The sequence below is a fragment of the Danio rerio genome, chromosome 23 (assembly GCF_052040795.2).
Source record: "Danio rerio strain M-AB ecotype USA chromosome 23, GRCz13ab, whole genome shotgun sequence".
Classification (NCBI taxonomy): Eukaryota; Metazoa; Chordata; class Actinopteri; order Cypriniformes; family Danionidae; genus Danio; species Danio rerio.
The window spans coordinates 15,424,924-15,441,838 of record NC_141043.1 but is presented as its reverse complement, the minus strand read 5'-3'; the positions used below and the strand labels follow the sequence as shown (position 1 = coordinate 15,441,838).

Sequence of the window (16,915 nt, the reverse complement as noted above, 5' to 3'; positions counted from 1 at the left end):
CGGTGTGAAGCTCACGCCCAAAGATACTGCATCTCTTCAAGGGCATACCATCACACACATACAGACAATCGCTGCAGTCCATTATTTGAAAGAAAACAGAAGTGACACACTGAATTGGTGGGACACAATTGGGGACAGAGTTTTGTACACTCCATTTATTACTATTAACCTCCTACTCATGTATTTGCCTACATATCTACACAAGGACATAGAATAGAATTCAACCGTATTAAATGAAGTTAACTGTAATTACTACAGATCTTTTAGCATTCCCATTGAGCTTAGGGGTAACTGCTTGGCTTGTGTAGGAAGTAAATCCAATCTGCCATCTTTGTTTATGTAAACTTAGTTCTGGGGAATTTTTTTTTAAATGACTCTGTCTTTATTTATTCGTTTTTTTTATATTTAAGCAAATATTTAACTTTAAAATATAAAAACATGCTTTCTCTGTCAAAATTGTCTGTCCAAATTCATACAGACAAATTGTATAATAATAAAGTTTCTGGAAACGTAATTACATCACACAGTTGCATTAGATAACACCTGTTTCTGTGCACTTATACAGCTGTGGCATTGAAGCTATAGTTCATGGATCAGCAATTGCCCCCATTTACACACACAGAAAGGAATTTTCCCTTGTACCTTTAATGCCCTTTCCCCTAAACCTATCCTTATTTAGGAGTGAGGGAGAACAGGGTGCAGTCATAGGGAGGAGGCAGAGGGAGGAGAGGACAAAAAGTGGAGAATCAAGAGGGTGTGGGGTATAAGAATGACTATATGTGTGTGTGAGGAAGGGAGATTTTGCCCTCCCACGCCGGTTGTGTTGGTGTGTGTATGTGTGTGTAGCTGGGGCCAATCTGACACACCCAGAGGGCAGCGAACCTCCACATCCTGCCCAGGGCGTCCGTTTGTCCAAACAGCTCACTTCTTCCTCTTCTCTCCTCTCTCTCTATGCTCAAACCGGTCTGACTGGAGGGTAGAGAGCAGGGGAGGGTGGGGGTTTGTCTATAAAGAACAGAAACCCCCCGTAAAACCAAAAGAGGAAGAAAAAGCCACAGAGTAAAATACAGCAGAAGAAAACAAACAGTAGGGCGTTGTCCTGCCCTGAATGGGGAAGTTTGAAGGTTTGGTGGTATTCTAACCCCTTTACACACTCTTTACACACACACATGCACCTCTTACACTCTTTGTCCGCAGCAATGTGCCCAGAGCTAGTGCGCAAACTCGACAAGAAGAACAGTAAGGAGATCTGAACACGTACACAATCAAAGTCTTTTAGTGTCTAAACAGTTGACAAGTCAAACAAAGATATATCTTGTCAGGCCTATAATCATGTCCCAGAATGCTCTCATCTCTCTTTCCCTGTGTCTCTTGTTGAATACTTTTTAAGGCAGTTTCCAGCTCAAGCCATCACAGACTGCAGCAAATGTACTTTTTTCAAAAGGGGATAGCACAGGGGTGTGCAATTTTATTCATGGAAGACAAGTGTCCTGAAGAGTTTACTCCAATCTGCCCTTACACACTTGCCTGAAAGATTCTAGTAATCCCGAAGACCTTGATTAGCTGGTTCAAGTGGGTTTAATTAGGATTGGTGCTAAACTCGGATGGTGGTTAGGTGAAATAAGAGAAAGCTTCAAAATATCTACTTTTGGGAAGATCTGGGAACAGGGTTGGGAATCACTGACATAGAGAAAAATCCTTCAGACATCATCCAATCAAAAGTTGCAACTGATGATGTAACAATCCTGCTCCTGGATGACCAAGTTTAGCTTCATCACAACTGTCTGGAAGTTTCTAGTTGTTTTGAAGACCTTAATTAGATGGATCATGTGTATTAAATAAGTGCTCTAGCTAATCTGTATAGTGTCTGTCCAGGACATGGACTGGATATCCCTGGTGTAAACCAGTTGAATGACATGTATTGACCAGTAAATATTGAAAATAGACCATGGGAGAAACTGTTGGAGATGTGTTTTCAGAAATTTAATCTGCCACCTACAGCTCTATTCCCACATTCAATGTAGATCCTTGTCACATTCTTATCTGTTGCATATGTGATTAAACTTTTTCCAGTATATAAGTACCTGATTGTAGCGTGTCTGTCACAAGTCTCCCTTAAAAAGGAAAGAAACACAAAAATAATTTTGAATGAAAGCAGTTTAATCCCCGTAACCCTCATTGTACCCAGAGATCAGCTTTGATTCTAATGGTAAGCAATGAGAGCAAAGCACACACACACACCCCTCCCATGCATTGTGATTAATGGGATTATCCACCATTAAACATCCCACCATGATACTAAGTGGTTTGTCTCATTGTGTTTGTCTCAAGATATTTACTACTTAACAAAATGCTAGTTGAGCATAGTCTTCCTTCATCCAGGTAAGAAAATCTTTACTTCTGGTATTATGGATTGATTGTGTATTCATACCAAGTATACTGTATAAAAACAGAAAGCATGGAAGAAAATAATACTGGGCAAAATACCTCAAGCATTTGTTGTGCTACATGCTGAAACACTGTTCATAAAGGCCCTGGTATACTTCAACTGAAATCGAACAACCTGAAATGATGTAATTTCAAACTAAATCCTAAGTTTATTTTGAGCTTTTTTTCTGCTGTTTGAAACCAAAGCAAATTTTGGGGGAGTGTAGGGTTGTGCAGATGTGGTAGACCTTAATAAAACACAACAGGTTACTATGAGGTTGGGTTTAGGGTTAGGGTAAGGGTAGATATAAGTGAAACACACCAGGTTACTTTGAAGTAGGGGTTGGGGTAGGAGTAGACATTTATAAAACAAAATAGGTTACTTTGGGGTTGGGGTAGGTGTTGACTTTCATTAAAAAAATAGGTTACTGTGAGGTTGGGCTTAGGGCTGGGGCAGGTGTAGACCTTCAAAAAACGAAATAGGTTACTGTGAATTTGGGCTTGGGCTTGGGGTAGATGTAGACCTTCCAAAAACAAAATAGGTTACTGTGAGGTTAGGTTCGGGGTTGGGGAAGTTAAAGACTTTCATAAAACAAAATAGGTTACTTCGAAGTTGGATTTGGGGGCAGGGTAGGTGCAGACATTCAGAAAACAAAATAGGGTACTGTGAGGTTGGGTTTGGGGTAGGTGTAGACATTTCTAAAACAATATAGGTTACTGTGAGGTTGGGGTAGGTATAGACATTCATAAAACAAAATAGGGTACTGTGAGGTTGGGGAAGTTGTAGACATTTATAAAACAAAATAGGTTACTTTGGCGGTTACAGTGAGGTTGGGTTTGGGGTTGGTGTAGACTTTCATAAAACAAAATAGATACCTTCGATGCTGGATTTGGGGTTGGGGTAGGTGCAGACATCCAGAAAACAAAATAGGGTACTGTGAGGTTGAGTTTGGGGTTGGGGTAGGTGTAGACATTTATAAAACATTACAGGTTACTGTGAGGTTGGGGTTGGGGTAGGTGTAGACATTCATAAAACAAAATAGTGTACTGTGAGGTTGGGGTAGGAGCAGACATTCAGAAAAACAAAATAGATAACTGTGAGATTGGGGTTGGGGTAGCAGTAGACATTCATAAAACAAAATGGGTTGGGGTTGAGGTAGGTGTGGACATTCATTAAACAAAATAGGTTACTGTGAGGTTGGGTTTAGGGCTGGGGTAGGTGTAGACATTCATAAAACAATATAGGTTACTGTGAGGTTAGGGTAGGTGTAGACATTTATAAAACAAAATAAGTTACTTTGAGGTTTGGTTTGGGTTGGTGTAGATGTAGACATTCATAAAACAATACAGGGTACTGTGCGGTTGGGTTTGGGGTTGGGGTAGGTGTACACATTCATAAAACAAAATAGATTACAGTGAAGTTGGGTTTGGGGTAGGTGTAGACATTCAGGAAAACAAAAAAGGTTACAGCGAGGTTGGATTTGGTGCTAGGGTAGCTTTAGACATTCATAAAACAAAATAGGTTACTGTAAGGTTGGGGTTTAGGTAGGTGTAAACATTCATAAAACAAAATAGGTTACTTTAAGGTTTGGTTTGGGGTTGGGGTAGGTGCATTCATCAAAGAAGATAGGTTACTGTGAGGTTAGGGTTGGGGTAGGTGTAGACATTCAAAATAGATTACTGTAAAGTTGGGTTTGGGGTTGGGGTAGGTGCAGACATTCATCAAAGAAGATAGGTTACTGTGAGGTTAGGGTTGGGGTAGGTGTAGACATTCAAAATAAATTACTGTAAGGTTGGGTTTGGGGTTGGGGTAGGTGCAGACATTCAGAAAACAAAATAGGTTACTGTAAGGTTGGGTTTGGGATAGGTGTAGAAATTCATAAAACAAAATAGATTTGACTCATGTCATATAGAAAACATTAAATAAAGAAAACTCCAGGAGTTTGTACAGCCCACTTGGAGCTCAAGTCCCACCCACTTGGAGCTGACCAGCCCACCTCTGCTTATACCCTTCGCTCCTAAACAGCTACTGTAACATTGGTCTATGGCGATTACACAAAAAGTGGGTGTGTGCTACACCCCCTTTTTTGACGTGCTTCATATATCATATCCACAGAGATCAGACAGGGGAACAACATCCAAAACAACAAGTTAGCAACATAAATAAACAGGAAAAGCCAGGTTGCAGAGCTGTTACAGCTGAATCCACAACTGTATGATCATTCGCAGAGACATTTTAAAGATCCAGAGGGTGTGATACACAAGATGAGAAGAGCCACCACTTTGCGCCATGTATTAAAGTTTTAAACATTGTCCCACACGTTTTCTGCACCACAATGACTCTTGTGCGACAGGCTGGAGAAAACTGTTTGCCAGAAGTTTATGAAAATTATGTTTATGTTCTTCTCTCACCACTGCCATTATGGTTGTGTTTAGGGATATACTTTAGTAGCATGAGCTCTATGTGAGTGACACATTATCAACCCTGCCTACTGAAGTGTGGGGATCTAGGAAGGTTTGAAACAGTATACTTGGCCTTTTCAAACTTCTTTTTTCCCTCAAACGAAGAATGAAAAAGAACTTTATTTCAAGTATACTGAGGCCTTAAGCCTGATGTTAAACAATTCTACTTTGTATTTTAATCAAAAGGTAAAGTGTCTTTGCATATAAAAATATACAACTTTACAATGTTACCCCAATGGTTTGGTATGGAGCCTGTATGGCACAGTTGGCCACTTGGCCATGTTTGCTACTGATACACACAGGTGTTGGAAGGGTCAATCTATGATCTGCTGAGTAGCTCGGGCATTCTGCACCAAGGGCAGGGGGTGCTTACGCTTTGGAAATTTACATGGTTGTCATCGTCATCTTCATTGGCCGAAGCTGAGATCCCATAGTGTGTCCTGGCTTGAGGCACCTTTTGGTTTTGCAGGCCAAAGTGTCTATATATAGTGCATGTGTAAAAGATTCTGGAAGGGGTCAGTACTCAGAGACCAGGTCACTGAAGCAGGAGGGAACTCCACCATGAGGAAGTCTGGATTTTTCTGCCCATGACAAAGTCGAGAGTGTTCACTTTCAAAGAAACTGACAGTGCGACACACAGGTGGGAGGTGTGGAGGAGTGACAGACTTGTCATTTATGAGCAGAGGGAGCAAAAGAGAGATAAGGACAGAGGGAAGAGACCTAAAAACACTGAACCTGAAACCTGAATAACAAAAATAGGACAAAAAATAAAGGTTAGATAACTCATAAATTCACCAGAAACAGAGTGTAAAAGAAGATAGTTCCCAACAATAAACTTACATCACATAATGTGCAAATTGTAAAATGTTTATGAGTGACAAATTCAATTTAGTCTATATACTGTATAATTATTTCTCTCTGAAGTTAATCTGTGATGTTTATTGCAAACATTTTCTCTCTGAGCTTTGAGTTGGCCTAATAACTAATGTAAAAACTGACTTGATATCCACATGTACAGTTTTTTTGTGGAATGTTGCAACGTTTATTATATATTATTTAAACTGGGCAAACCATTATTTTGTTTTTAATGTACATGTTCTCATATTTTCAGACAAAAAAAACTCCCCCTCCTTCTTGAACTAATCCCTTCTCTTTTAAAGGTATTTTTAGCAAAGTTTCAGAAATAATTTTCTTTGGTAATTTACAGTATAACATACAAATACTAAACTGACTTTAGGCTAAAATACACATAATATTCCCATTCAGAATGGGGCAAATCGTCTGACTTAACAACCTTCTTGGTAATTCCCTGTGGCAGTTATTTTACACGGATTCAAGTAATACATCAAGGAAGAACCAAAATATCCAAGACTCTTTGCCAAGATTAAATTTAAAGTGCATTTTGTAAATCACCAATACAATCTGACCTCAATATCAAGTAGTTGATGTGGTTTCAAGGTTTTGCAAAACTGAGATTTGCATTAACTGTGTATAAATAATGAATGTGAGTCAACCATTTTCCAGGTTGTTCAACATATTGTACATTTTAAAAACAGGCAAGCTCTTGTAACTAATATAAAATCTTCCATTCATACAGCCACTATATTGAGAGTTTCTATAGTGTTTAGTCTTCATTATATTGTCTCTAGATTCCTTTAACCTGTATTAGCATTTGAACTAAACTTTAAAGATTTCGGCCAATTAATACCCTATTATGTGGCTTGTTTCACCTTATTGTGATTGAAGAGACTTGTGCAAGCAAAGGAAAAACAGAAGGAGACTGAAGAGAGAAGCGAGAGAATGGCATCGAGCAAGGCGGAACACAAGAACTCTGTCTGACAGTCCGACATGACGCCTTACCCCAGAACAAACAAGCATTCAGCTACACCGAGGGGCAACCCAGAATACCATGGGGGAGACCGAGGGAGAGAGAGAAAGAAACAGAGAAGCAAGAGAAAGATTGAGACAGAAGAGGGCTGTGAAGGTCATCTGGTGGGATGGAGGGTCCTGGACAAAAGATAATAAGGAGGTACATCAGGAACAGATGAGGGACAGAAAGGGAGAAGGAAACTGGACAAAACAAAACAAAACCAAAAATATTTGCTTCATAATTGAGTGAGTGAGCAAGAGCAGTAAAAGAAAGACAAAGGAGACTGAAGAGAGGGGGTTAAACTTTTTTTTCGTACAAGTTCAACTTGTGAAATATGAAATCTATTTTGGTTTTAATGGAGAGGGAGGAAATATGAAAGTAGATTATTAAACTGGGAGAAAGCGACGAGGGAGGGGGAAAAACCAGAGGTGTTCAGGGTGGGAGGGTTGAGATCTGTTCACGATGTTTTAAATATTAAAGCTATTTCAGGTTTAATGAGGTGTAAATACTATGGGGAGAGTGGTAAGAGGATGGGGGTTAAAGGGGCCTCACTCTCATTATTTCAAGCACACACCTTTTGACTATAGAGACCCAGAGAGAGAGAGAAGTGAGAGCAAATGTAAAAACAGAGAAAAAGAGCTGATGAGTTAGGAAAGAGTCAAGACTGAGAAGGGAATGAAGACACCATTCGAAGGACACTGCGACAATGAATAAATGATAGATACAAAGAATAACTGACAGAGTGAACGATGAGTCAAGGGTACATGAATCAATCAGTAAGAGTGAATAAATGAGCGAGTAAATTAACGAATTAGTAAGCAAATGAAAGGATAAACGATTAATGCATTAGGGGATTAGCAGTATGATCAGCATAGATGAATAAACAATTAAATGAATTAGTGAATAATAATTGGGCAAGTAAGTGAGTGGGTAAATGTATTAATGAATTAGCAAACAAATAAAGGAATGCTTTACTGAGGGCATGAGTGAGTTAATGATTTAATAAGTCTGAAGCGAGTAAATGGGTGAACGAAAGAATCAGTAAGAATAAAGAAATGAGTAAGTGAATGAACGGATTAGTAAGCAAATGAAAAAATAAGCGATTGATGCATTAGTGAATCAGCAGCATGGTCAGTAGAGATGAATAAAGAAGTGAATGACAAAGTGAATAATGATTAAGCGAGTTAGTGGGTAAATGAATGAATTAATTAGTAATTCAATAGAGAAATGCTTTATTGAGTGACTGGGTGAATTAATGAATTAGTAAGAATGAATAAATAAGCAGGTGAATAAATAAGTAGAGGTGAATGAATGAGTGTGTGAATGAATTAGTAAGAGATTAAATTAATGGGTGAGTGAATAAATTAGCAAGTCAATGAAGGAACACCATTGCGTGACAGTGAATTAGTAAGTAAGAATGAATAAATAAGCAGGTGAATAAATAAGTAGAGGTGAATAAATCAGTGAGTGAAGGAATTATGAAGTGAAGAAATTAAAGGAAAAGTAAATGAATGAAGAATTAGCAAGTCTGTTAATTAATACTTCATTGGGTGACTGGGTGCATTAATGAATTTGTAAGCAAAAATAAATAAACAAGCAGGTGAATAAACACTTAGAGGTGAATAAACAAGTGAGTGAATGAACTAGTAAGTGAAAATATCAATGGGAGAGTGAATGAATGAATTAGCAAGTCAATAGAGAAATGCTTTATTGAGTGACTGTTTGAATTATTGAGTTTGCAAGAATGAATAAATAAGTAAGTGAATGAATTAGAAAGTGAATAAATCAATGGGTGAGTGAATGAATGAATGAATTAGTAAGTCAATAAAGGAATGCTTTATTGGGTTACAGGCTAAATTAATGAATTAAGAGTGAAAAAATGAGTAGAGGTCAATAAATGAGTGAGTGAATAAATTAGTAAGTGAAAAAATTTCATGGGTAAGTGAGTGAATGAATGAATTAGCAAGTCAATAAAGGAATGCTTTATTGTGTGACTGGGTGAATCAATGAATTAAGAGTGAATAAATTAGTAGAGGTCAATAAATGAGTGAGTGAATGAATTAGTAAGTGAATGAATTCATGGGTAAGTGAGTGAATGAATGAATTAAGAATGAATAAATGAGTAGATTTCAATAAATGAGTGAGTGAATGAATTAGTAAGTGGAAAAAATCATGGGTAAGTGAGTGAATGAATTAGCAAGTCAATAAAGGAATGCTTTATTGAGTGACTGGGTGAATTAATGAATTAGTAAGTAAGAATGAATAAATAAGCAGATAAATAAATAAGTAGAGGTGAATAAATGAGTGAGTGAATGAAATAGTAAGTAAAGATGGGTGAGAGAATAAATGAATTAGCAAGTCAATAAAGGAATGCTTTATTGGGTGACGGTGAATTAATAAATTAGTAAGAATGAATAAATAAGCATGTGAATAAACTTGAGATGGATACACGAGTGAGTAAATGAGTAAGTTGGTGAAGATATCAATAGGTGATATAATGGGTGAGTGAGTAGATGTCTGAATTAGTAAGTCAATAAGGGAATGAATTATTGGGCGAGTGGGCGAATCAACGGATTTGTAAATAAATAAGAAAGAAAAGATGAATGTGTGAGAGTTAGTTAAGTATAAAGTGAATAATAAATGAGTGAATTGTTCAATGAGTGAGTGCATGAATGAATGTGTCAGTAAGTGATGAATAAATAAAGTAAATGAGGCAGTATGAATTAATGAATCAGTAAAAGATGAGTGCATGTTTTGTCACTCACTCTATGAATCAAAGAAAAAAATGAGTCTGTAAGTGAATTAATTAATCCATTCATTCATGAGTATGTGAACAAATCAGTAAGTGCATAAATGTAGTGAGTGAACAAATTACCATAAGTTATAGTAATGGTCTGAAGACATTAATAAGTCAATGAATGCATGAATGAGCGAGTGTTTGTGGAGCAGTGGGTAAGAGGCCAGAGGTTAAACTCTGAGAAGAAAGTCAATAGATGTGCTGAGCTGAAGTTCATGTGTATGTGTGTTTGCTCAGATGAACTGGATTAGATTAGATGAGCTCTGCTGTGAATGTGTCAGCCGCGCACTGAGAAAAGTGCAAAGTTACGCCATAAACGGCTCTATTAAACACACTTGCAAAAGACAAATGCAAATGACAACACTGTTTATACATGTCAGACACCTCACTATCATCATTTTCACACATATTTTCAAATTACATGTGAGCATTCAAAAGGACACAGAAATATGCCTCCATATACAAATATATAAACGGGTAAGAAAACACAAACTTCTCTTCTGCTAAAGACAACAACAACACATCGACAGTTTACTTTCGAGAAACCCTTTATAGATGCGTGAATGATCTAAACCTGGGATTTTCATCTTGTGAAAAGGGGAGGATGAGCTGACCATAGTTTCCTAGTCTCTTTCTGATCAAGATAGCTGGTAACGCTTTCTTTTACAACCCGCAAAGTACCGCGTAAGTACAGTGAAATTACAGTGTACTTTTCTGTACGTACTGTGTAAGTATAATGAACGTATGTGTAGGTATAAGGGAACAAACCGTAATGCTTGGGTAAAAAGGGGGTAACAACCAGATGTTCATCACGAAAATTACCGCGTAAGTACAGTGAAATAACCGTGTACTTTTCTGTACCTATAGTGTAAGTATAAATAACGTTTACGTAAGTATAAGGGAACAAACTGTAATGCTCGGGTAATAAGGGGATAACAACCAGATATTTAGCATAAAAGGTACCGCGTAAGTACAGTGAAATAAGGTTGTACTTTTCTTTAAATTGCAAAAGAACAAACCATAATGTTTGCGTAAAAGGGGAGTAACAATAAGATATCCATCACGCAAAGAAGTATATTAAGTTTACGATGTACATTTCTTCAAGTATTGTATACATATAAAGAATTATGCAAGGATGGTGACAACCTATTGCTATCTGCAAATGTACTGTATATGCACCTGCGTGAGTACATTAGTACTCTTATTCAGTGCTTGGGTTTTATATGGGGTGTTTAATGAATAAAAGGTTTACAACCTGTGAAATTATGAACCCTTATTGTATACTGTACGTATTTTAAATCTGCAATTCAACATAAAATATATTTCCATACACTACTTACCTTATGTTTACTCGTCGATCTCACCAAAGCCATCAATGTCTCCATAACTCACTATCAACAAATAACTTTGCATGACATAGGCCTACCGTCAGGGTTCAATGCAGATTAAAACAGGCTCGCATCTTTACTGCTGTTGCACAGGGAGGCTAACTGTTGCATTTCAGTAAATGTATAGCTGATGCTTTATAGAAAAATCTAGTAATTTGGTCTTCAATCAATAAAAACCGCTGCTGTAGTTTACTCTGTTCTTAGTGTTCAAGTATACACTAGTATGTTAAAGTTCAGCTTCTTCCCTCTTTGTTCCCTGTAGTTAAAGGGTAAATACAGTATTTGTTCCCTCCTTGTTCCCTGTACTTACAGGGTAAATACCACATTTGAGGGTTGTAAATTAAAGTGAAGCTTTGTTCCTCCCTTGTTCCCTGTACTTACAGGGTAAATACCACATTTGAGGGTTGTAAATTAAAGTGAAGCTTTGTTCCTCTCTTGTTACCTCCTTGTTCCCTGTACTTACAGGGTAAATACCACATTTGAGGGTTATAAATTAAAGTGAAGCTTTGTTCCTCTCTTGTTACCTCCTTGTTACCTGTACTTACAGGGTAAATACCACATTTGAGGGTTGTAAATTAAAGTGAAGCTTTGTTCCTCTCTTGTTACCTCCTTGTTACCTGTACTTACAGGGTAAATACCACATTTGAGGGTTGTAAATTAAAGTGAAGCTTTGTTCCTCTCTTGTTACCTGTAGTTAAAGGGTAAATACAACATTTGTTCCCCCCTTGTTCCCTTTAGTTTACAATGTAAAATCTTAAAGGCAGTGAAATAAATATACAAACACACAATATATTTCTTCTTTACTTTGTAACCTTTATTTTAATAAATAAGCATTTTAAAAGACTTCATATTAATCAAACATTGTCTTGTCTATCATTGCCTATACTCATTCATTTTCTCTTCGGCTTTGTCCTTTTGTTAATCTGGGGTCGCCACAGTGGAATAAACCACCATCTTATCCAGCATATGTTTTACGCAGTGGATGCCCTTCCAGCTGCAACCCATCTCTGGGAAACATCCATACACACCCACTCACACGCATTCACTATGGACAATTTAGTCTACCCAATTCAACTGTACCGCATGTCTTTGGACTGTGAGGGAAACCGGAGCACCCGGAGGAAACCCACGCGAACGCAGGGAGAACTCCATGCAGAAACCTTCTTGATGTGAGGAAACAGCACTACCTACTGTGCCACCGTGTTAACACCCAGCTGCAACCCATCACTGGGAAACATCCATACATACTCATTCACACACATACACTACGGACAATTTTACCTTACCCAATGTCACCACATATTTTTGGACTTGTGGGAGCACCCGGAGGAAACCCACGCTAACATGGGGAGAACATGCAAACTCCACACAGAAATGCCAACTGACCCAGCCGAGGCTCGAACCAGCGACCTTCTTGCTGTGAGGCGATTGTGCTACCCACTGCGCCTGCCTATACTCAAACAGCAAAATAACACATTATTTCCTTCCCCCTTTTTTTCTGGCATCTCTTGCTTGGCTTCCTCTTCTGCTCTTCTCAGCTTCCACTGAGGACTCTGATGGTGAGTGGCTGATGAAATCCCATGGGTCTTGCTGCTCTGCATTTATATAAAATATATAAACAGACAGAAAGGCTTTTAGTAAGCTATAGACATGTTTATTTTCCTGTTTAATGTGTGTGTAGTGGTTGTCTAACAATTTCACACACTAAACATTTACAGATACCATACAGACACTATACATTACTATCAAACAAAAGTACTATCATCAGATCATATGGGAGATTGTGATCATTTATAGTGATAATAATTAAAGCGCAGAGGGGAAAAGGCTTAAATATATGTGCAGGCCGTATAGACTTTGAAGTAAAGATTATTTGCTGTTCAGTGTACATATTTAAATTCTGTGTCACTCATTAAATGGTAAGTAAATGTAACGTTTGGGTTAACTACCCCTAAGGTTAGTTTTTGATTAAAGTACATGTCTTAACCCATCATTAGTCCTAAATAAAGTGAAAGACAACATAATATGGTTGATGTACTGTTATGGACCCTTTTTACATTTCAGCACAGTGAATGGGAAAGTACAACACATTTTTTTTACAATCTTCTTTGCTCAAATAAAATGAAAACTTTACGATGGTGTCTCGACAATTAGAAAAATAAAAATATAGTGTGAAACTGATAACGCCAGCAAGAAGAGAGAATAACTTCTAATTTACTCATGACCATAGACACTGTTTGAAACACCTCGCACATGTAATCATATTATATAATGCATACGTAGATACAAATAAATGTTATTTTATAAAAAAAAAATAAAAAACTCAAGGATTTTAGATCCTGATGATCGTTAAACGCGTCATAACAGTGTTGTGAAAAGGGTGTAATTGTTAAAAATACGTACAAACATCAGATATAAACAAAAACCTAAACAAACACTTCTATGTACATAACGTCATAAAAATACTTGTTTTATTTACCTCGCGCTGCCGTCCTTGTACTGCCGTGAACAGGAAATTCTAGGAATGGAGGACGGAGAGTTGAATCGATTCGTCTTCAACAAACCGATCAGTGTGACATCAAAACATCGCGAGAACAACAGACAGCTCCGTGTGCATTTGAATCCATCTCGCGATATTGTATCACTTCAGGTACGCGCCTACTGATTCGTTGATTCAAACGAGTTGTGAATCAAGAAGCCTCTAAAGATCCGAATCAAACTGCAGCAGCACGCCACGAGGTTTTGCTCAGACTTTTGGGACGTTTGGAATTGCTCCGTCTTGTCACCATGTAACACATGTGAGTAAATCGTTGTCAGTACATAAGGCTATTGTTACGATTAGAAATTGTGCATTAACCAGATTATATTTATTTTGTTTCATTTGTTTTTAGCGTAACATTAACGTTAGTTCATGGCCGAATCTAAACGGCCAGCAGCGGATATTTACCAATGTTTACTGTCGTTTACTTTGCACATCTTAGAAATGTTGCCAAAGTTCCTATGGATTTAGTTTCTTCATGTCATTCCAGAAAGACTGGATGATGAGCAGGTCAGATCTCTGTGGCTGTTGTCATACTGACTGTGCAGACGATTTTCTCCCTGTATACGTTAATTACAGCAAAGTTAATGACAAAATTAATGTTTGGAAATGTAAATTGATATTTTCTGTAGCATGCCAGTTTGATATATCAATACCCCCCCCCCCCCCCCCCCCCCCCAATTACTAGTAACGTTTGCCTAGGACTTTAGCACAGTAGCCTACTATTTAAGCCTTTTCCCCTCTGCACTTTAATTATTATCACTATAAATGATCACAATCTCCCATATGATCTGATCATAGTACTTTTGTTTGATAGTAATGTATAGTGTCTGTATGGTATCTGTAAATGTTTAGTGTGTGAAATTGTTAGACAACCACTACACACACATTAAACAGGAAAATAAACATGTCTATAGCTTACTAAAAGCCTTTCTGTCTGTTTATATATTTTATATAAATGCAGAGCAGCAAGACCCATGGGATTTCATCAGCCACTCACCATCAGAGTCCTCAGTGGAAGCTGAGAAGAGCAGAAGAGGAAGCCAAGCAAGAGATGCCAGAAAAAAAGGGGGAAGGAAATAATGTGTTATTTTGCTGTTTGAGTATAGGCAGGCGCAGTGGGTAGCACAATCGCCTCACAGCAAGAAGGTCGCTGGTTCGAGCCTCGGCTGGGTCAGTTGGCATTTCTGTGTGGAGTTTGCATGTTCTCCCCATGTTAGCGTGGGTTTCCTCCGGGTGCTCCCACAAGTCCAAAAATATGTGGTGACATTGGGTAAGGTAAAATTGTCCGTAGTGTATGTGTGTGAATGAGTATGTATGGATGTTTCCCAGTGATGGGTTGCAGCTGGGTGGCAACACGGTGGCACAGTAGGTAGTGCTGTTTCCTCACATCAAGAAGGTTTCTGCATGGAGTTCTCCCTGCGTTCGCGTGGGTTTCCTCTGGGTGCTCCGGTTTCCCTCACAGTCCAAAGACATGCGGTACAGGTGAATTGGGTAGACTAAATTGTCCGTAGTGAATGCGTGTGAGTGAGTGTGTATGGAGGTTTCCCAGAGATGGGTTGCAGCTGGAAGGGCATCCACTGCGTAAAACATATGCTGGATAAGATGGTGGTTTATTCCACTGTGGCGACCCCAGATTAACAAAAGGACAAAGCCGAAGAGAAAATGAATGAGTATAGGCAATGATAGACAAGACAATGTTTGATTAATATGAAGTCTTTTAAAATGCTTATTTATTAAAATAAAGGTTACAAAGTAAAGAAGAAATATATTGTGTGTTTGTATATTTATTTCACTGCCTTTAAGATTTTACATTGTAAACTAAAGGGAACAAGGGGGGAACAAATGTTGTATTTACCCTTTAACTACAGGTAACAAGAGAGGAACAAAGCTTCACTTTAATTTACAACCCTCAAATGTGGTATTTACCCTGTAAGTACAGGTAACAAGGAGGTAACAAGAGAGGAACAAAGCTTTACTTTAATTTACAACCCTCAAATGTGGTATTTACCCTGTAAGTACAGGTAACAAGGAGGTAACAAGAGAGGAACAAAGCTTCACTTTAATTTATAACCCTCAAATGTGGTATTTACCCTGTAAGTACAGGTAACAAGGAGGTAACAAGAGAGGAACAAAGCTTCACTTTAATTTACAACCCTCAAATGTGGTATTTACCCTGTAAGTACAGGGAACAAGGAGGTAACAAGAGAGGAACAAAGCTTCACTTTAATTTACAACCCTCAAATGTGGTATTTACCCTGTAAGTACAGGGAACAAGGGAGGAACAAAGCTTCACTTTAATTTACAACCCTCAAATGTGGTATTTACCCTGTAAGTACAGGGAACAAGGAGGGAACAAATACTGTATTTACCCTTTAACTACAGGGAACAAAGAGGGAAGAAGCTGAACTTTAACATACTAGTGTATACTTGAACACTAAGAACAGAGTAAACTACAGCAGCGGTTTTTATTGATTGAAGACCAAATTACTAGATTTTTCTATAAAGCATCAGCTATACATTTACTGAAATGCAACAGTTAGCCTCCCTGTGCAACAGCAGTAAAGATGCGAGCCTGTTTTAATCTGCATTGAACCCTGACGGTAGGCCTATGTCATGCAAAGTTATTTGTTGATAGTGAGTTATGGAGACATTGATGGCTTTGGTGAGATCGACGAGTAAACATAAGGTAAGTAGTGTATGGAAATATATTTTATATTGAATTGCAGATTTAAAATACGTACAGTATACAATAAGGGTTCATAATTTCACAGGTTGTAAACCTTTTATTCATTAAACACCCCATATAAAACCCAAGCACTGAATAAGAGTACTAATGTACTCACGCAGGTGCATATACAGTACATTTGCAGATAGCAATAGGTTGTCACCATCCTTGCATAATTCTTTATATGTATACAATACTTGAAGAAATGTACATCGTAAACTTAATATACTTCTTTGCGTGATGGATATCTTATTGTTACTCCCCTTTTACGCAAACATTATGGTTTGTTCTTTTGCAATTTAAAGAAAAGTACAACCTTATTTCACTGTACTTACGCGGTACCTTTTATGCTAAATATCTGGTTGTTATCCCCTTATTACCCGAGCATTACAGTTTGTTCCCTTATACTTACGTAAACGTTATTTATACTTACACTATAGGTACAGAAAAGTACACGGTTATTTCACTGTACTTACGCGGTAATTTTCGTGATGAACATCTGGTTGTTACCCCCTTTTTACCCAAGCATTACGGTTTGTTCCCTTATACCTACACATACGTTCATTATACTTACACAGTACGTACAGAAAAGTACACTGTAATTTCACTGTACTTACGCGGTACTTTGCGGGTTGTAAAAGAAAGCGTTACCAGATAGCTTTACTCGAGAACAGATAACTTCAAATAAAGTATCAGTGACCAT

At 37.9% G+C, this 16,915-nt stretch overlaps 1 protein-coding gene and 2 long non-coding RNA genes across 6 annotated transcripts in view; 1 reads left to right on the top strand and 2 right to left on the bottom strand.

Annotated features, from left to right (window-relative positions):
• The window catches only part of zbtb46 (zinc finger and BTB domain containing 46), a 143,460-nt gene that overhangs the window by 63,185 nt on the left and 63,360 nt on the right, over positions 1-16,915 (bottom strand). The gene's annotated exons all lie outside the window — the stretch shown is intronic.
• On the bottom strand, positions 11,738-13,471 carry LOC147838176 (uncharacterized). The gene is made up of 2 exons (XR_015523355.1): positions 13,425-13,471; positions 11,738-12,540 (listed from the first exon to the last, which is right to left on the bottom strand). It is a non-coding gene; the product is annotated as an uncharacterized LOC147838176 (long non-coding RNA).
• On the top strand, positions 13,694-14,774 carry LOC147831250 (uncharacterized). The gene is made up of 2 exons (XR_015523334.1): positions 13,694-13,743; positions 14,449-14,774. It is a non-coding gene; the product is annotated as an uncharacterized LOC147831250 (long non-coding RNA).